Genomic DNA, 21,481 nt, shown 5'->3' with positions numbered 1-21,481 from the left:
GAGAGCCTGGCTTGTAGTAGTGACACTCCATCCTAGCCAGAGTGTTAATGCCGTGCTAAAATAAGTTGCATTCTCCTGTGATAAATGGTCCTGGACTAGTGTGTGTGGGAAATTTATGATCGTTCTTTGCTTATGTTGTCTACTGCCTGGTAAAATTGAAGGAGGCTTTGGAAGGAAGCTTCTTGGCGGAAGAATTATAACTCTTTATGTGGGAGACCGCTTAAGCTAATTTCTTTTGCCTAGACAGATACAGAGAGACGGATCCGGATGTCTATGGACCCACAACATTAATGTTACATGCATTTGATCAGTATTATGGCATAGTTTGTGTTCTGCCTCAAAATTTTCTTTATTGGTAGATGTCATTGTAAAGCAACTGTTATATCTTTGAATGCTATTGCTTGACTTGGTGACAGTAAGTTACCTGGGTAATGAATGACTGTTGCACTGTCTTTTTCTGGAAAAAGGGCCTTCTTTATTTAAACTATTGATTGGAGAGTGAAGTGTGTATAGTTCTTTATTGGCAGGCACACCCTTTTGATAGGAGGTTTATTCTTAACTTAGTTTAGTTCAGGGTTTCCATCTAAAGGTTGCTCTTTGGTTAGTTGTGGTATGAAACTCATGGTTAATTAGTTCTAGGACACAAAAATTTATTAAAATCAGGCTAGGCTGTATTTGTGTAAGGGTAAAGTCAGTAGAGAGATTGCTCCCCTGATACAAGGGTGGTTTCTTGTTAAGTATTAAAGGCAGTTTCTGAAATTAAAATTATTTGAGGGTTCTGCCGGGCTGGTCAGAGTTGAATTTTTTGTGGCAGTTGTATTAACTCATTCATATAACGTTTCCTTTGTAAAGGGGTCTTATTTTTTTATTTTTTTTTTCCTTTTTTATTTTTTTGCTGGTCCCCTTCCTATTCACTTTGTATGCACGGACGAATACTCTTAAAAAGTATGGGCCCTATTTTCACTTAACCAAGGAGGGGCACGGGCCCCCCCTCATATCTTGCACTGTGTGGCTTGTTTTCTCTTTTTTTTTCCTCTCCTCACTTTTTCACAGTTTGCACCTTCAATCCCCCAGGGTTTCCTAGGGCTTTATCTTTGTTGGCACAGGAGGGCCGGGTATTTTACCCTTACCTTTATATCCACGTGTGTAATTTTCCCTTCACCCCCCTTTGTGTTCTTTCTGGACTAGCGCCATTTCACATAAAGTTATATGGATAAGTTCCTGCAAGGGAAATCTTCTCCCAAAATGCCGGTCAAAGCCAAGGATAAAAAAGCTAAAGCCGCTGAGCTTGGCTTAGACACTTCAGTAGAACCTGTGACCAGCGTGGTGGACTCTCACTCACTATTTTCGCAGCTGTCTGAATTATTTTCACCGCAATTTGACCTAATTAGAAAGGAGTTAGGATCTATTTCATCTGAGATCACTGCCCTGTCAGTTGAAGTAAGACAGTTCGCACATAGAATGCAAGAGGCAGAAAACAGGATTTCTGACCTGGAAGATCAAGTTAGCACACAGGAAAATATAATATCCCAACAGGATATTAAAATCACCAATCTTCAGGGTCGTCTCGACGACCTTGAGGACCGGGCGAGACGTAACAACATTCGAATTGTGGGTCTCCCGGAAGAAGCGGAGTTTGAAGATCTACTGAAGTTCGCTTCGGTCACGCTCCCGCAGAAACTTGGTGTCCCACAATCAATGTTACCGATTATAATTGAGAGAGCTCATAGAATTGGGGTTAAAAAAAATGTAGGTACAGGACACAGTAGGAGTAGGATGTGTATATGCAAAGTGTTGAATTTTCAAGATAAAATTGAAATGATGAAACTGTTTAAGAAACTGCATGAACCTCTAATGTTTGGGAACAGTAAAGTTTTACTGTTTCAGGATTTCTCTGTTGAAACCTCAACGAAGAGAAGGATAATGGCCCCCCTCTGTACCCAAATTATTGATAAAGGAATCAATGCGCGGATGGTTTATCCGGCCAAAATAATAGTTGAGTACAGGGGAGCTCGCCTAGTCTTTACGGAGCTGGGAGAGGTGAAAGAGTTTCTCAAAGACAAATGAGATCTAGTTCATTCCCTCTCACCTCAGATTATATAAGTATGGTTCGGTACATTAAAATGTGTTGCGCTTTTGTTTTAGGTACTCTCTTACATGTTTTTTATTCCCCCACCCCTTTTCTTTTTCTTTTCTTTTCCTTTTTTTTTTTTTTTTTTTTTTTTTTCTTTATGTCCCTCCTGCTTTTCTCCCCCCCCTCAGGATTTCTAGGGTTTTTTCGTGTTGTAGTACATGGAATTGAAGTTAACGTCGTGGAATGTGGGGGGATCTCTTCACCCGCTAAACGCAAATTAATTGTAAAACTCCTAGCTAAACATAAACCCGACATTTCTTTCCTCCAGGAAACCCACCTAGTAGAACGGGAGGCTAAAAAACTTAAGATTAAATGGGTAGGTGAGGTGGTCTCCACTAACGCTGGAGCTAGGAAATGCGGGGTAGTGTTTCTCATAAATAAGAACCTAGACTATAGGATTACTCAGACAGAAGTGGACCCAGAAGCCAGATTCATTATTTTGCACATCCTTATAAATAGCATAAAATTTGTTCTCTGTAATATTTATGGCCCTAATAAATTCGATAGGAAATTTTGGGACAAGATTAAGGGGAAATTGTTTCCGTTGGTAAAAGAAAATTTGGTCATTGGAGGTGATTTCAATATGACTTTACACCCGGAATTGGATCGGCTGGTAGGTAGAAATTTTCTAGAGAATAGGAGAAGCGCAAAACTTTTCCAACGTTTCTGCCAGAAGTTACAGGTTCATGACATATGGCGCAGGCTGAATCCAGATATTCAGAACTTTACATGCGAATCCAGAGCCCATAGAACGTTTTCACGTATAGATTTATTTTTAGTTGCAGAGTCTCTACCAGCGGTAAAAATGGAAGCTGAGATTGGTGAGATCTTGGTGTCGGACCACGCTATCATCTCTTTAGGTATTTCTTTCCAGGATAGGAGGGATATTTTATCTCCCAGATTTGTCTACCCGAGGTATCTTTATAACGATCCAAGATTTTTGTCCTGGTTATTAGTTAAGTGGAAGGAGTTCTGTGGGTTCAATTCGGGGCACCTGTATAAAATCGAGGTTTTTTGGGAAACGGCCAAGGCTGTGTTAAGGGGTGATATTAAGGGGTATATGGTCACGAGGAACAGGAAAGCGCGGTGCAGGGATATTCAGCTGTCTAATCAAGTTAGAAATGCCTTTGAGAAATACTGCAGGGATCGTTCTAAGGCTAATTGGAACGTTTATGTAGATAGCAGGAGAGAAAGAGATGCCTTCCTGCTACAAAAACACCAGCAAGAGGAGACAAAAATTAATATGTGGTTTAGGGGTATTCATGGTAGCTCTGCTAAACACTTAGCCAGATTGGTTAAAGTTAGGAACAAGAAGAATCTTATCCCAGTAATACAGACAGAAGATGGTTGTACCTCGGATATTGATGAAATTTCCGGAACCTTTTTCCGATTTTATCAGCATTTATACTCTGAAGGGGAATTTAGCCTAGATAATCAGTTGGAATTTTGGTCCTCTATTTCAGTTCCCAAAATCCAAAAAGAGGAATTAGAAGTGCTAAATGCACCAGTTACGGCAGAAGAAATAAGTAAAGCTATTGCACGTGCCAAACTTAACAAAGCGGCGGGTCCAGACGGATTTCCGTCTGAGTTTTATAAAAGTCTTTCTGATCAGGTTATACCCATTTTAGAGAGATTGTTTAATAATTATTATATATCAGATAACACTATTTCTTCTCTCTTCGCCGCGGCCAACATCTCCCTTATCTTAAAAAAAGGGAAAAATCCGGAGGATCCAGCCTCCTATAGGCCTATCTCTGTCCTCAATGCGGACTATAAAATCTTAGTGTCCATTATAGCCCAGAGACTAGTGTCATGTTTGGATAGGTTGATCCATGTCGATCAGGTGGGTTTTATGGCAAACCGTAGTTCCTCTAAAAATATAAGAAAACTAACAACCTTAGTGGATTATACCTGGAATATAGAGCAACCGGAAGAGAAGCCGGAATTTAAGGACATAGCGGTCCTTACATTAGATGCGGTCAAAGCGTTTGACTGCATCTCTTGGAGACATCTTTTTGCGACTCTAACGAGATTTGGTTTTGGGGGTAGTTTTTTTAATTTTGTTGCCAAAATATATCAGAATCCGGTGTCTTACTTGCTAGTGAATGGCAGGACTTCCCCTGGCATTCGCTTGCAGAGAGGTACAAGGCAGGGATGTCCACTCTCGCCTCTCTTGTTTAATATTGTCCTAGAACCACTGGCGATTAGATTGCGAGAAGTCCTGCCCGGGATCCTGTTAGGTGGGCAGAACTTGAAAATTCTCATCTATGCTGATGATATTTTGCTATTTTTGAATAAAACATCAGTTATCATCCCGAGAATTGTTGACACGATAAAGCTTTTTAGTACATTTGCGGGTTATAAGATTAATATGGGGAAGAGTGACTTGATGTGGCTCGGGCGTCAGCATAGGGAGCGCCCCAATACACTATTTCGTAATGTCAATGCCATTAAATATCTTGGGCTAGAAATTAATAGAAACCCGAAACAGTGGTATCAGGCCAATTTTAGGACACTTTTTCAGAAAATGCAGGAGGATCTTAAGCTCTGGGCGGCTTTTCCCTTATCGCTATCAGCTTCGGCCAACCTAATCAAATCTATAATTTTCCCCAAAATCCTTTACTATTTGCAGAATTTACCTCTTATGATACTCAATAGGGATTTGAAGAATTTATATTCTTGGTTTTCGAAGTTTCTTTGGAAATAGAAGAAACCCCGAATATCGATTAATAGGCTAACCCAGAAATATATAGAGGCAGGCGTAGCTCTGCCCAGTATTAAATTATACAATTGGGCAGCCCTGATTAAAATAGCATTGGATTGGGTTGCTCAGTCCAACTTGGTTACTACATACGAGTTGGAATCGCATATGGTTAAACCATGGTCCCTAGTGGCGCTCTTGCATTGCCCGCTGAAGGCTTTACCGACGAAGGTATCCTCCCTTAGTTCAGTTAGGAATATAGTGGTGATATGGCATAAATTTTGTAAACTGGCTAAAATAGACCCTTCTTTTTCGGACTTTTTGCCTATTAGAGGGAATCCCCTTTTTCGACCAGGAATAGATCATAAATGTTTTCAGGTCTGGATGGCTGGAGGGCTTGAATATTTGTATCAACTACTCGATAACGGTCTGCAGATACTCCCGTGGGAGACCATCAGGGAGAAATTCTCTCTACCCAGTTCTAATCGATTTGCTTATTTTCAAATCCGCCATTTTCTTTGCGCTCAAAGTTGGTATGCGACTAGAGGATGGGAGTGGCCCGAGATCAAGATCTGTATCAGAAAATTTATTGGAGGGGATGCATCAATCTCTCTTCTATATGACATTATGCTTTCCAAACAAGGTATAGGAGAGAAGGATAAATTGAGTCAATCCTGGCGATTTTATTTCCCAGCCCTAGAGTTTGAGTTAATATCCAAAAGCCTGGCAACAGTTGTCAGATACCCGGTGGTAGAGAGTTGGAAAGAATCTCACTTAAAATTATTAAACAATTCGTATTATTCTCCGGCAACATTAACTAAATATTACCCTGGTAAACTATTTATATGTGAACACTGTTCGTATGTCCGGGCGGATATCTGTCATATGTTATGGACCTGCCCTAAAATTTTTCAACTATGGCAGAAGATACAATATTGGTATAACAGAGTATTCGAAAGTACTATTTCCCTGTCCTTTAAAGAGGTAGTGTTACTATTTATAGAGGAGGGAACTAGTCTTACGCGGCGGGTCGTAAACACTATTGTAATGACGGTGAGATATAATATTTTCAAAAAATGGATGCCAAAGTCTCCCCCCTCTCTTCCTTCAGTGTTGAGAGATATCCAAGCTCATATCATTTTCGAATCTTTTCATTTGCAGCAGGTATCTGAAAAAAGAATTAGAGAATTTTTGGTAGGCTGGGCGCTGGTAATTAAAACCTACACTCCTAGTCTCCAGAAGCAGATCTTATTGCCATTTCTGTCCTCAGTGAGTTTTGCAGAGCTGGTTATACTGCAGGTATTTCCGGAGACATGGCTTAGGAATGCTCGTGATATAGATTAAGTGGGGTTTATAGATACTTTATAAGATACCGATCTACTGGGGGGGGGGGGGCTCCCCTTTTTTTTTTTTTTTTTTTTTTTTTTTCTCCCTCTCTTTTTCTTATTGCTTTTTGTGTTATAGGGTTATTTTTGTTTCATGGTGTCTTAATGGTTGTTTATATGCTTATAAAATATTAGCCATTATGACGTTAGTTGATGTGGAGTTCTGGATATGGCCAAATTATAGGCCGAAAACTTTGTTTTATTCAGTATTATAAGTGCATTATTTACATTTCATTTGAAATATTTTTTCATTTGTTGAAATCTTGACTGTCCTGCGTGACAGTAACCATGTTCAGAATTTGGTAATTTCCTTTGTGTTTTGAATGGCTAAGCTTAAATAAAGATTTAAAAAAAAAAAAAAAAAGATTAGGGGTTAATAAATTTAATATAGGTGGCAGCAGTGTAGGGGGATCATATTAGGGGTTAATAAATGTAATATAGGTGGCATCGGTGTAGGGGGATTAGATTGGGGGTAATAATATATTTAATATAGGTGGCGGCGGTGTAGGGGGGTCAGATTAGTGGGTAATACATTTAATGTAAGTGGCGGCGGGGTCCGGGAGCGGCGGTTTAGGGGTTAATACTAGGATAGTTTTATTGCGGTATGGGCTTTAACAGTTTAGGGGTTAATATTTAGTCTTATTGCGTTGTGGGGGGTTTTCGGTCTAGGGGTTAATACATTTATTGTTAGGAGTGAGAGAGGGGATTTCGGATAGAGGGGTATACGTGTCGGGCTATTTTTGGGAGGCGTGTTAGATAGTAACGGGAGATTTTATGCTTTAGTTTTTTTAAGCGGCGGCAGTTTCTAAAGTGCCGTAAGTCACTGGCGACTCCAGAAATTTGTACTTACGCTTATTTCTGGACATCACTAGTTTGTCCGACTTACGGCACTTTAGCAACTGTCGGCGCCGTATATGTAATACCCCGATGTGCGAGGTGAAACTACGGGCGGCTCAGGTTTCCATGCTTGCGCCGAAACTTGCGCCGTATATCGGATCGCGCCCCTAGGTGGCAACCTAATAGTGATATAGAGAAACCTAGCAACAGTTCTCTTGATATAAATAGCAGTGGCTCATCCATCATAAACAAGCACTGCATCTGCTTTAAAGTTATAGTGAAATGTTTTACATTCTATGGGAACCACTGGAACATAATAGTAATAGTATCCTACAACAATCTTTATTATGTGAGGCAGCCCACAATGATCCATTAACCTATATTTATAGCAACAATAAAAGCATTTATAAAATAATGATGCTCCACACAGTAAGGGAAACAAGAATTTCAACCTAATGCAATTAACACTTGGCTGATGCTGCTCTGACCTTCCAAACGACAATTAGCCCTATCCATTATCATGCCCCAGTATAATATGTCCTTACTGTGAACTGTTCCCACTGCAAATCCACCATAATCCAAAAGACTACCTATGGAACCTCCACCACAAACCCCTCTTTACCTTATCCCTTACCAGAAAAAAAATCATATGATCTCCTCTATCACAAAAACCCTCATGCCAATGATAACAATACATTCTAACCCCCATACCTAACCTTTTAAAATATGGAAAAAAAAAAAAAACAGTGCTAAATTTTAATAATTGACAGCATGTAATTTTAATACTAGCAAACTGTATTGCTATGTGATTAAACCCCTTTACAGGTTAAGGCCTGTTCAGGACCCACAAAGCATTGCAGGTCCTGAGCGGACACTGCTACTAATCCAATCACCAGTGTTAGTCACACAACCCAGTTGTGCCACTAGCGCTGCTGATTGGATCAGCAGAAGATTCTGCTCGGGACCAGCAATGCACTTAGTAGGACTTTATATGATTAACTACTTTGCGGGGGTTAATCACATAGCATTATAGGGAGGCTAGTATTAAAATGCCATGCTTTAATAGAATGTCATTTGAACTCTATAAAGGTCCTTTAAAGTGATGAATAATCATTCTTCTTTAGCCTCTTCTTGGCAGCAGCAACAAGTACTCTTCATTTGATCCTATAATAACTAGTTAATCATGACTGCAGATGGGAAGGCTCACTGTCAGCAATAATCAGTAATAGTCATCAGGAAATGACTGACAGAATATACAGCACACTATAGTCAGCAGAGTGTTCAGATGACTGTGGCACACCGAATATACAAATGGCAAAGGACAACAGGATACTTTACACTTTATTTCTAAATAACAAAACTTTGAGTGCTCTGTAATCTATTACAATGGGTTTAATAAAATTAAATATTGTATTTTCTTTCTTCTATATTACTTTAATATGGTTTTCTTAATTTTAACTAGTTGTTCAGTTTAAAAATAGTTAAATATCCAAAGAAAATGTGGCAGCTAATAATTTGGCTATCAAAATTAACAGTTCCTTCACAAGCAATTAGGTCAAAAAAATATTCAAAGTGTGTAGTTGCCATGGGAACACTGAATTTTTGACAGCATGCTTTTAATACTCATTCTCCTGATTAACATCAATCATCTGCAGCGTATAAATCCATTTCCTATTGCTAAACCACTATAAAATATAATTTTTATAGGTTAATGTTGTGCTCATGTTAAGTGGAAATATATTTTCAAATAAATTGGTCACTTTATGTACTATGTCTAGAAATATATACATATATATTAATGTATTTATGTGTCAGATATATATAGAAATATATAATTAACAATACAAAAGTACAAATATGCGTTTTGTGCATTGCGTTTTTCAATTTAGATCTTAACGTGGTCGAGTTAGTGCACATAAAAACAGGATTCTTAAGGCATGTTACTGAAATATTACATATAAAATATGAATAAAAATGAATACAAATTAAAAATTAATTAACATACTGTAAAATATTCTAAATAATCCATAGAATCTATATATTTTACAGTATGTTTAATGTTTAATAATTTATATTAATTTTTTATTCATTTTTTATATGTAATATTTCAATAATGTGCCTTAAGAATCCTGCGTTTTCATGTGCGCTAACCTAACCCAACCACATTAAGTTCTAAACTGAGAAACACAATGCGCAAAACGCATATTTTACATTCCTATGTTTTTCACATAGAAAATAAAGTACTTTTTATTATTAAATGTATATATTTCTACATATATCTGATACATGAATACTTATGTGCACACATATTTACATATATATCTGCATGCATATATATATATATATATATATATATAATGTAGATATAATATATATATATATATATATATATATATATATATATATATATATATATATATATTTAGACATGTATATGTATGCATCTCTATGGTAATGCCCTTTGCAGCATATTTTTTTAACAGCTTAGACCTCAGATCTTTGAGCCCTTATAACTTTTTTAATTTGTCAGTATTATTATGAGTGTAACTGTACTTTTAAATATATTTTTGCTGTTTTTTGTAACACTTTTTATTTGATTGCAACAGTTAGTCTGAGGTCAAGATAACCCAATGCGCATTAAATTCAATTGCGCTTGAGCAAACAAGTTTACTTTCAACTTGTAATACATGCGCTACTTCTAACACGCACAAACACCTACTATAAATCCCTTATCGCTCACGTTTAACAGCGCTCAACTCATAATCTGGCCCTTAGGGTGCCAATGACATAAAAGTATGCCAAGAGCAAAGTAAATTTGAGACTAGAAGTAAATTGAAATGTCTATTAAAATTGCATGCTTTGTCTTAATGATGAATATCTCATTTTCGGCCAGATTACGTGTTTTGCTTTATGAGGGGTGCGATACTAACTTGCAAGTTATTGTCACCACTCACTTACCTACAGCGCTGGTATTACAGGTTTTTACAAACCCAGCATTAAAAGGCAAGAAGTGAGCGTAGAGCAAAATTGTGCTCCATACCGCACTCCAATACCAGCGCTGCTTAAGTCAGCGGTGAGCTGGTTGTACGTGTTTGTGCACAATTTCCCTATAGACATCGATGGGGAAAGCCGGCTGAGAAAAAGTCTAACACCTGCCAAAAAGCAGCGTAAAGCTCAGTAATGCAGCCCCATTGATTACTATGGGGAAACACATTTTGGCCTAGATTTGGAGTTTGGCGGTAAAAGGGCTGTTAACGCTCCGCTGGCTTTTTTCTGGCCGCACCATAAATTTAACTCTGGTATCGAGAGTTTAAACAAATGCTGCGTTAGGCTCCAAAAAAGGAGCGTAGAGCATTTTTACCGCAAATGCAACTCTCGATACCAGAGTTGCTTACGGACGCGGCCGGCCTCAAAAACGTGCTCGTGCACGATTCTCCCATAGGAAACAATGGGGCAGTTTGAGCTGAAAAAAAACCTAACACCTGCAAAAAAGCAGCGTTCAGCTCCTAACGCAGCCCCATTGTTTCCTATGGGGAAACACTTCCTACGTCTGCACCTAACACTCTAACATGTACCCCGAGTCTAAACACCCCTAACCTTACACTTATTAACCCCTAATCTGCCGCCCCCGCTATCGCTGACCCCTGCATATTTTTTTTAACCCCTAATCTGCCGCTCCGTAAACCGCCGCAACCTACGTTATCCCTATGTACCCCTAATCTGCTGCCCTAACATCGCCGACCCCTATATTATATTTATTAACCCCTAATCTGCCCCCCTCAACGTCGCCGACACCTGCCTACACTTATTAACTCCTAATCTGCCGAGCGGACCTGAGTGCTACTATAATAAAGTTATTAACCCCTAATCCGCCTCACTAACCCTATCATAAATAGTATTAACCCCTAATCTGCCCTCCCTAACATCGCCGACACCTACCTTCAATTATTAACCCCTAATCTGCCGAGCGGACCTCACCGCTACTATAATAAATGTATTAACCCCTAAAGCTAAGTCTAACCCTAACACTAACACCCCCCTAACTTAAATATAATTTTAATCTAACGACATTAATTAACTCTTATTAAATAAATGATTCCTATTTAAAGCTAAATACTTACCTGTAAAATAAACCCTAATATAGCTACAATATAAATTATAATTACATTGTAGCTATTTTAGGATTAATATTTATTTTACAGGCAACTTTGTAATTATTTTAACCAGGTACAATAGCTATTAAATAGTTACCTAGTTAAAATAATAACAAATTTACCTGTAAAATAAATCCTAACCTAAGATATAATTAAACCTAACACTACCCTATCAATAAATTAATTAAATAAACTACCTACAATTACCTACAATTAACCTAACACTACACTATCAATAAATTAATTAAACACAATTGCTACAAATAAATACAATTAAATAAACTAGCTAAAGTACAAAAAATAAAAAAGAACTAAGTTACAAAAAATAATAAAATATTTACAAACATAAGAAAAATATTACAACAATTTTAAACTAATTACACCTACTCTAAGCCCCCTAATAAAATAACAAAGCCCCCCAAAATAAAAAATTCCCTACCCTATTCTAAATTAAAAAAGTTACAAGCTCTTTTACCTTACCAGCCCTGAACAGGGCCCTTTGCGGGGCATGCCCCAAGAATTTCAGCTCTTTTGCCTGTAAAAAAAAACATACCATACCCCCCCCCCAACATTACAACCCACCACCCACATACCCCTAATCTAACCCAAACCCCCCTTAAATAAACCTAACACTAAGCCCCTGAAGATCTTCCTACCTTGTCTTCACCATACCAGGTTCACCGATCCGTCCTGGCTCCAACATCTTCATCCAACCCAAGCGGGGGTTGGCGATCCATCATCCGGTGCTGAAGAGGTCCAGAAGAGGCTCCAAAGTCTTCCTCCTATCCGGCAAGAAGAGGACATCCGGACCGGCAAACATCTTCTCCAAGCGGCATCTTCAATCTTCTTCCATCCGGTGTGGAGCGGGTCCATCTTGAAGCAGGCGACGCGGATCCATCCTCTTCTTCCGTTGTCTCCCGACGAATGACGGTTCCTTTAAGGGACGTCATCCAAGATGGCGTCCCTCGAATTCCGATTGGCTGATAGGATTCTATCAGCCAATCGGAATTAAGGTAGGAATTTTCTGATTGGCTGATGGAATCAGCCAATCAGAATCAAGTTCAATCCGATTGGCTGATCCAATCAGCCAATCAGATTGAGCTCGCATTCTATTGGCTGATCGGAACAGCCAATAGAATGCGAGCTCAATCTGATTGGCTGATTGGATCAGCCAATCGGATTGAACTTGATTCTGATTGGCTGATTCCATCAGCCAATCAGAAAATTCCTACCTTAATTCCGATTGGCTGATAGAATCCTATCAGCCAATCGGAATTCGAGGGACGCCATCTTGGATGACGTCCCTTAAAGGAACCGTCATTCGTCGGGAGACAACGGAAGAAGAGGATGGATCCGCGTCGCCTGCTTCAAGATGGACCCGCTCCGCACCAGATGGAAGAAGATTGAAGATGCCGCTTGGAGAAGATGTTTGCCGGTCCGGATGTCCTCTTCTTGCCGGATAGGAGGAAGACTTTGGAGCCTCTTCTGGACCTCTTCAGCACCGGATGATGGATCGCCAACCCCCGCTTGGGTTGGATGAAGATGTTGGAGCCAGGACGGATCGGTGAACCTGGTATGGTGAAGACAAGGTAGGAAGATCTTCAGGGGCTTAGTGTTAGGTTTATTTAAGGGGGGTTTGGGTTAGATTAGGGGTATGTGGGTGGTGGGTTGTAATGTTGGGGGGGGGGTATTGTATGTTTTTTTTTACAGGCAAAAGAGCTGAACTTCTTGGGGCATGCCCCGCAAAGGGCCCTGTTCAGGGCTGGTAAGGTAAAAGAGCTTGTAACTTTTTTAATTTAGAATAGGGTAGGGAATTTTTTATTTTGGGGGGCTTTGTTATTTTATTAGGGGGCTTAGAGTAGGTGTAATTAGTTTAAAATTGTTGTAATATTTTTCTTATGTTTGTAAATATTTTATTATTTTTTGTAACTTAGTTCTTTTTTATTTTTTGTACTTTAGCTAGTTTATTTAATTGTATTTATTTGTAGCAATTGTATATAATTAATTTATTGATAGTGTAGTGTTAGGTTAATTGTAGGTAATTGTAGGTAGTTTATTTAATTAATTTATTGATAGGGTAGTGTTAGGTTTAATTATATCTTAGGTTAGGACTTATTTTACAGGTAATTTTGTTATTATTTTAACTAGGTAACTATTAAATAGTTCTTAACTATTTAATAGCTATTGTACCTGGTTAAAATAAATACCAAGTTGCCTGTAAAATAAATATTAATCCTAAAATAGCTATAATATAATTATAATTTATATTGTAGCTATATTAGGATTTATTTTACAGGTAAGTATTTAGCTTTAAATAGGAATAATTTATTTAATAAGAGTTAATTAATGTCGTTAGATTTAAATTATATTTAACTTAGGGGGGTGTTAGTGTTAGGTTTAGACTTAGCTTTAGGGGTTAATCAATTTATTAGAATAGCGGTGAGCTCCGGTCGTCAGATTAGGGGTTAATAATTGAAGTTAGGTGTCGGCGATGTTAGGGAGGGCAGATTAGGGGTTAATACTATTTATGATAGGGTTAGTGAGGCGGGTTAGGGGTTAATAACTTTATTATAGTAGCGCTCAGGTCCGCTCGGCAGATTAGGGGTTAATAAGTGTAGGCTGGTGTCGGCGACGTTGAGGGGGGCAGATTAGGGGTTAATAAATATAATATAGGGGTCGGCGGTGTTAGGGGTAGCAGATTAGGGGTACATAAGGATAACGTAGGTGGCGGCGCTTTGCGGTCGGAAGATTAGGGGTTAATTATTTGAAGTAACTGGCGGCGACGTTGTGGGGGGCAGGTTAGGGGTTAATAAATGTAATACAGGGGTCGGCGGGGTTAGGGGCAGCAGATTAGGGGTACATAAGTATAACGTAGGTGGCGGTCGGCAGATTAGGGGTTAAAAATTTAAATTGAGTGGCGGCGATGTGGGGGGAGCTCGGTTTAGGGGTACATAGGTAGTTTATGGGTGTTAGTGTACTTTAGGGTACAGTAGTTAAGAGCTTTATGAACCGGCGTTAGCCAGAAAGCTCTTAACTCCTGCTATTTTCAGGCGGCTGGAATTTTGTCGTTAGAGCTCTAACGCTCACTTCAGACACGACTCTAAATACCAGCATTAGAAAGATCCCATTGAAAAGATAGGATACGCAAATGGCGTAGGGGGATCTGCGGTATGGAAAAGTCGCGGCTGAAAAGTGAGCGTTAGACCCTTTAATCACTGACTCCAAATACCGGCGGTAGCCTAAAACCAGCGTTAGGAGCCTCTAACGCTGGTTTTGACGGCTACCGCCGAACTCCAAATCTAGGCCTTTATGTTTACACATAACACCCTAACATGAACCCCGAGTCTAAACACCCCTAACCTTACACTTATTAATCCTTAATCTGCAACTCCGGACATCGCCGACACCTGCATAATACTTATTAACCTCTAATCTGCCGCTCCGGACATCGCCGCCACCTACATTATACTTATGAACCCCTAAACTGCTGCCCCCAACATCGCCAACACCTACATTATATTTATTAACCCCTAATCTCCCGCCCCCAATGTAGCCACCACCTACCTACACTTATTAACCCTTAATCTGCCGCCCCCAACCCCCAACGTCGCCGCCACTATAATAAAAATATTAACCCCTAAACCGTCGCACTCCCGCATCGCAAACACTAGTTAAATATTATTAACCCCTAATCTGCCACCTCCAACGTCGCCACCACTATACTAAATTTATTAACCCCTAAACCTAAGTCTAACCCTAACCCTAACACCCCCTAACAAATTAATTAAAATAAATCTAAATAAAACTTACTATTATTAACTAAAAAAATCCTATTTAAAACTAAATACTTACATGTAACATAAACCCTAAGCTAGCTACAATATAACTAATAGTTACATTGTATCTAGCTTAGGGTTTATTTTTATTTTACAGGCAAGTTTGCTTTTATTTTAACTAGGTAGAATAGTTACTAAATAGTTATTAACTATTTAATAACTACCTAGCTAAAATAAATACAAATTTACCTGTAAAATAAAAACCTAACCTAAGTTACAATGACACCTAACACTACACTACAATTTAATAAATTCCCTAAATTAAATACACTTAACTAAATTCAAAACAATTAGCTAAATTACAAAACCCCCCCACTAAATTACAGAAAATAAAAAGCAAGATCATTAAACTAATTATTGGATCAGCCAATAGGATTTTTTCAACCTTAATCGGAATCTAAGGGACGCCATCTTGGATGACGTCATTTAAAGGAACCTTCATTCAGCAAGAAGACGTCGTCAGAAGAGGATGCTCCGCGCCGGATGTCTTGAAGATGGAGCCGCTCCGCATCAGAAGGATGAAGATAGAAGATGCCGTCTGGGTGTAGACTTCTGCCCATCTGGAGAACCACTTCTGCCCGTCTGGAGGACCACTTCTGCCGGCTTCGTTGAGGACATCTTGCCGCTTGGATGAAGACTTCTCCCGGTAAGTGGATCTTCGTGGGTTAGTGTTAGGATTTTTTAAGGGTGTATTGGGTGGGTTTTATTTTTAGGTTAGGGCTTTGGGCCGCAATAGAGCTAAATGCCCTTTTAAGGGCAATGCCCATCCAAATACCCTTTCAGGGCAATGGAGAGCTTAGTTTTTTTTAGTTAGGGTTTTATTTGGAGGTTTGGTTGTGTGGGTGGTGAGTTTTACTGTTGGGGGGGGGTTGTTTGTATTTTTTTACAGGTAAAGGAGCTGATTTCTTTGGGGCAATGCCCCGCAAATGGCCCTTTTAAGGGCTATTGGTAGTTTAGTTTAGGCTAGGGTTTTTTTTTTATTTTGGGTGTTTTTTTTATTTTTATAGGGCTATTAGATTAGGTGTAATTAGTTTAAAGATCTTGTAATTTGTTTTTTATTTTCTGTAATTTAGTGGGGGTTTTTTTTAATTTAGCTAATTGTTTTGAATTTAGTTAATTGTATTTAATTTAGGGAATTTATTTAATTGTAGTGTAGTGTTAGACGTTTTTGTAACTTAGGTTAGGTTTTATTTTACAGGTAAATTTGTATTTATTTTAGCTAGGTAGTTATTTATTAGTTTCTGCTTTATTTTCCTATATATATATATATATATATATATATATATATATATATATATATATATATATATATATCTAGAAGAGTGTGAGACAAAACAAGCGCCCAGAGGCACACTTCGTGTAGTACGTTTAGATAAATAACTTATACTTTAACAGTTGGAAAAAATCCGCTCTCACCTGGTTAAACCTCAGCTTATGAGGTATGTAATAAGCGCTTCTGTTTATATACTCAGGTCTCGTATCGTCCTCCTATAGGTCCTCAGGTCTCCAGTTCCTCCTTGAAGTCTGTAGAGTGTTCCTGGAGCTCTGCAGCCTATATTTAGAAGGGGACTAGGGCATAGGAGTACGGTAGTGTGTACTGTTTAAAATATACAACTACCAGGTGATAGAGATAAAAACAGGTGTTTATTTATATATATACAAAAAGATAGTTTTTAACAGTGCAAGATAAAAGCCCCTACAGGTATTTCTTTGTAGGAGAAGAGAGAGAAATATTCCACGTTTAGCAGAAAAACACTATAGAGCTGTAGTCATACAGGTGTTACATCCAGCATGCAGTGCTAGAAACACAAGTGACTAAATTGCTCTGATAAATATATACACAAGTATGGAGCACCAAAGGATATTCGCAGATCTGCTTATATAAGTAGATATTAAAGCAGTCCAATCCTTTATGCAGCTCCGTGTAGATGTATAGGCACAGCGTGCAATGTCAGCGTGTGGCGGGGGGCGGAGCCTAACACGTTTCGTAACCAATGGGTTACTTCATCAGAGGTGTGGGCCGCCCCCCTACCTTGATCTATTTATACGCATTAGTGAGGCTAGTCTGCCTCCTGTGTGCCCCTCTATCGCCATTTTGAATAAGGGCAGACAAATTTGTGCTTATTTAGTATTTACAGAAAGTGTGCAATATTACTTAGACACGCAGTAATATCCCAAACATATAATCCATTGTGTACATGGTCTACATGTTCTTTCAGAGAATGCTAAAACATATTAGTCTCCTCACATGTTTAGATCTTATGTCAAATTCCTTCAGCTGCAAAGCATACCAGCTGGTGGATTTACATAAGACAACATAATCTTAGAGGCATAGTTACACGTTTTAAGTTTTACACAGATTAAATAAAAAGTGATTAGATAAATAGAATCTATATATATAACATTTAAAACTTTATAAAATTATTTAAAACTTTAAAATAGTACATTGTAAAGAAGCATGTTATAAAATAATATTTCATAGGGTTCCCTGTTTTTATTATTATTACAGGACCACTTAAAACCGCTGTTAGTTTGTAAGTAGATGATGGGTATATTGTTTTTGTATTTAAAACAATTTTTCTATAACTATCACAGCCTTTGTGTATAAAAGCTGATCTTTATTTATTATATTAGTATGTGTTTCTGTTTCTATTAATACGTATTGAGAATGGACACAATAAAATACTATCTTGGATTATTACAGAAAGGCTGCAAGGTCAATATCTCTGTTTAGCCCTTTGGGTTCTAGAGTTTCTAGTTTATGAATCCACATCGTCTCCCGTTTGCGTAATTCTAGGAGTCTACTACCCCCTCTTTTACCTGGTAGTATGTGGTCTATTGCTTTAATAAAAAATTCCTTGTTATTTTTTCCATGAACCTGAGAAAAGTGGGTTATTAGTGGGTTTTTAAGTATACCTGCCTCAATATTTTTCATATGCTCAAGGCAGCGAATTTTAAGACCCCGTGTCGTGCGCCCTATATACCTTTTAGGGTTGCTGCATGTGCATTCTAACATGTAAACCACAAAGTCTGATTTGCAGTTTAGTAAGCCTTTAATGGGGTAATTGTCTCCCTTTGTCCCGCTATCAATATATTTGTTATACTTTTTCTCTTTGTGTGTATGTGCACAACAGACGCAGTTCTTTCTATAGCACTTATAGAAGCCTTGTAGATTCGTGATCTTACCACTACCTTTTTTCTTTGTTAATTGTGTATCGCTAGGTGCCAAGAAATTTTTCAAATTTTTATTTTTCTTATAGGTAACATTTGGTCTATTTCCTATAGTATCCTTAAGTATAGGGTCATTCTTTAGTATTGACCAATTCTTTTGTAATATATTTTTGATTTTCCAGTGTCCTTCATTGAATGTAGTGACAAAATTAATTCTATTATCCCTTTTATGTCTGACAGTACTTCTACTTATGTTGTTCATATTAGCAGCTGGTTGTTCTTGACTAATATCCTTTCCTCGTATGAGTGTCTGCCTATCCAATTTAATTACTTTCTCATATGCACCCTGGACTGTCTCTATAGGATAGTGTTTCTCTACAAACTTATCTTTCAGAGTATGTGCTTCTATTTTAAAATTATTGATATCAGTGCAATTACGCCTCAGTCTTTGAAACTGACCGTAAGGGATGTTTTCTATCCACTTAGGGTGGTGGCTGCTTCTTGCGTCTAGATAACCATTAGTATCCAAAGATTTCCTATAAAGTTTGCTGCATATTTTTCCCTCAGAAATATATAGTGTAATGTCCAAAAAGTCAATTGCGGACTTTTCTAGTCTTTGGGTGAACTTTAGGTTCATACAGTTTGTATTAAGCTCATGTACAAAGGTATTCCAAAGTTCAACTTCGCCATCCCAAATAATCAGAATGTCATCTATGAACCGATGCCATCGGATTATATTTTTATATTTAAACTTAGAATCTTCATAGATCATATCTTCCTCGAAGACTCCCATGTACAGGTTCGCAAAATTGGGCGCAAATTTGGTGCCCATTGCGGTCCCTGTACATTGTAGGTAAAAATTTCCTTCAAATCTGAAGTAGTTGTTTTTTAGGATGTACCTAATGGATTCTAGTATGAAGTTTCTCTGTATAGGTGCAATATGATTAGTTAAGTTTAAAGATCTTTTAATAGCATCAATCCCACATTCATGTGGGATTGATGTATATAGTGCCGTTACGTCTAAGGTTGCCCATTTGTACGTGGGTTTCCATTCTAGGCCCTCTAGTATTTGTAAGAGATGAGGAGTGTCTCTCAAGTATGATTTTAAGTTCACAACCATAGGTCTAAGAAATAAATCCACATATTCTGAGAGTCTAGATGTCAGAGAATCTATTCCCGAGATAATGGGTCTCCCGGGAGGTTTCTCTAGACTCTTGTGGATTTTTGGCAAATAATAAAATATTGCCGTCTTAGGTTCGTCATTGGCTAGATATTTCCTCTCTCTTTCAGACAGTACTCTATTTTGATAGCCACTATTGATAAGTTCAGTATATGATCTTATAAATATGGAGGTGGGGTCATTTCTCAGTGTCACATATGTGGTTGTATCTGACAGCTGACGTGTTGCTTCCTCCAGATAGTCTATCCTATCTAGGATTACAATCCCTCCTCCCTTGTCAGCCTCACGAATTATAATTTGTTCATTGTCCATAAGTGTTTTTAGGACATTTTTTTCTTTGATACTTAAGTTGTGGTTATATATCTTATAGTTATCGCACAGGTCCATGCACTCTTTTGTAACTTTGTCTTTAAACTGGCTGATATATTTACCCTGTGATTGAACCGGGGAAAATATGGACTTTGGTCTAAGACCACTATTAATTATTTTGAATTCATCTATTATTTCTGAATCATTACTGAGTTCTGGTTGGTTCTGAAAGTTATTTCTACTCTCATTCTCTAGATCCATTAAGGCTTCTAATGTTTCCATGTCTGTCTGTGTCAGGCTATCAGAATTTTGTAGTCTTTTTTCCTTTTCAAAGTGTCTGACTAGTGTGAGTTTTCTTATGAATTTGTTTATGTCAATGAAAAGCTCAAACGGGTTAGGTTTTTGAGTTGGTGCAAAGGACAGGCCTCTTTTAAGTAGACTTGTCTCCTCCAAGCTTAGTATATGTTTAGAAAGGTTAAAGATTTTGATAGAATCTTCTTTTTTAACTATTATCTCATTTCCCTTCGTCTTTTTAAGCTGAGATTTTCTTCCAGCCCTGCACCCTCTTCTTCTTCCATTTGTCTTTTTCCCCTTCTCCCTTCTGGGGGTATTTGTGGTTGTCTCCACTCTAAGGGTGTGTATTGTGTCTCCCTTCCTTCTCTTTGTGTCTCTATGTTCCTGGGTCTGTCTGTCAGATGTCTCTCGTGAAAATCCTTATCTTGATAATTGTTTCTATTTCTGTGGCTATTTTGGTTGTATTGCTCTCTGGGTGTCCTTATTTGTTCCCATGTATCTCTCCGTTCCTGATTGTGGTTCCCTATCTTATGTGGATATTGATTATTCCTATTTGAATTGAAATTGTGAAATCTTCTGCCTCTCGTGTGGTAGTTATTTCCTCTATATGAATGGTATGATTCATTTCTGCTATATCCTTCATCCCTATAGTATTCTTGTTTGTAGTTAGTGTGTTGGGGCGGAAACCCTCTATTAGCATAATCATATCTATTGTGTCTAGGAGTTGGTTTTCTAGGGGGGAATTCGAATCTGATGTTGGATGGTTTAGGAGTTCTTGGATCAGCTCTCTTGGTTTCTTTTTCTTTTATGTGATTGTTTCGAATAATATCACTGTACAGAGTATTACCAGTAGTATTAGATACTGTAAGTGGTGAATTGGGTGTATCGTTTCCTCCTGGTGTAATGGGTGTAAATGGTACATCAGTTTCAATCTCGATGTTTCCTACTTGTTCACTAGCTTTCCTTTGAATGTCTCTTTCTAGTTTTTTCTTTTTCTTAAGTTTTAAATCCCTCTCTAATTTGCTCATTCTTTCTCTTATGTCACTATCTAGTTTGTCATAGTGTGTGTCTCCTTTGAAAGGTAACAGTAAGGTTCTTATTTTTTGTAATTCAGCGGTAACTTTGTCTAAGTTTGCTTCTCTGAATCTAATTATGATTCTTATTAGTTTAGTTGAACATTCTTCTAAAACAGTTTCCCATTCAGTGATCAATTCTATATCCGTGCTGTTAAATATAGCAGTTTTATTTAGCATTAAGCCTTTAGGTATGACACCTGCTTTCAAATAGGTTTCTAATCCTATTATATCACACCAGTTTTTTATCTGTATTCTGCTTAATTTCTCCACCTGTTTAAACAGTTCTTTAGGATTAACTGGCTTAGGTACATTACTAGTATTATTATCACCTTGTAAGTCTACAGATAGAGTTCTCTTTTTGCTGTCAGGGTCAAAATAAACCCCAAAGTTACATATAAAGGTGG

Source organism: Bombina bombina, chromosome 6, assembly GCF_027579735.1.
Source record: "Bombina bombina isolate aBomBom1 chromosome 6, aBomBom1.pri, whole genome shotgun sequence".
NCBI classification, from domain to species: Eukaryota; Metazoa; Chordata; class Amphibia; order Anura; family Bombinatoridae; genus Bombina; species Bombina bombina.
Note: the sequence above shows the minus strand (reverse complement) of the source record.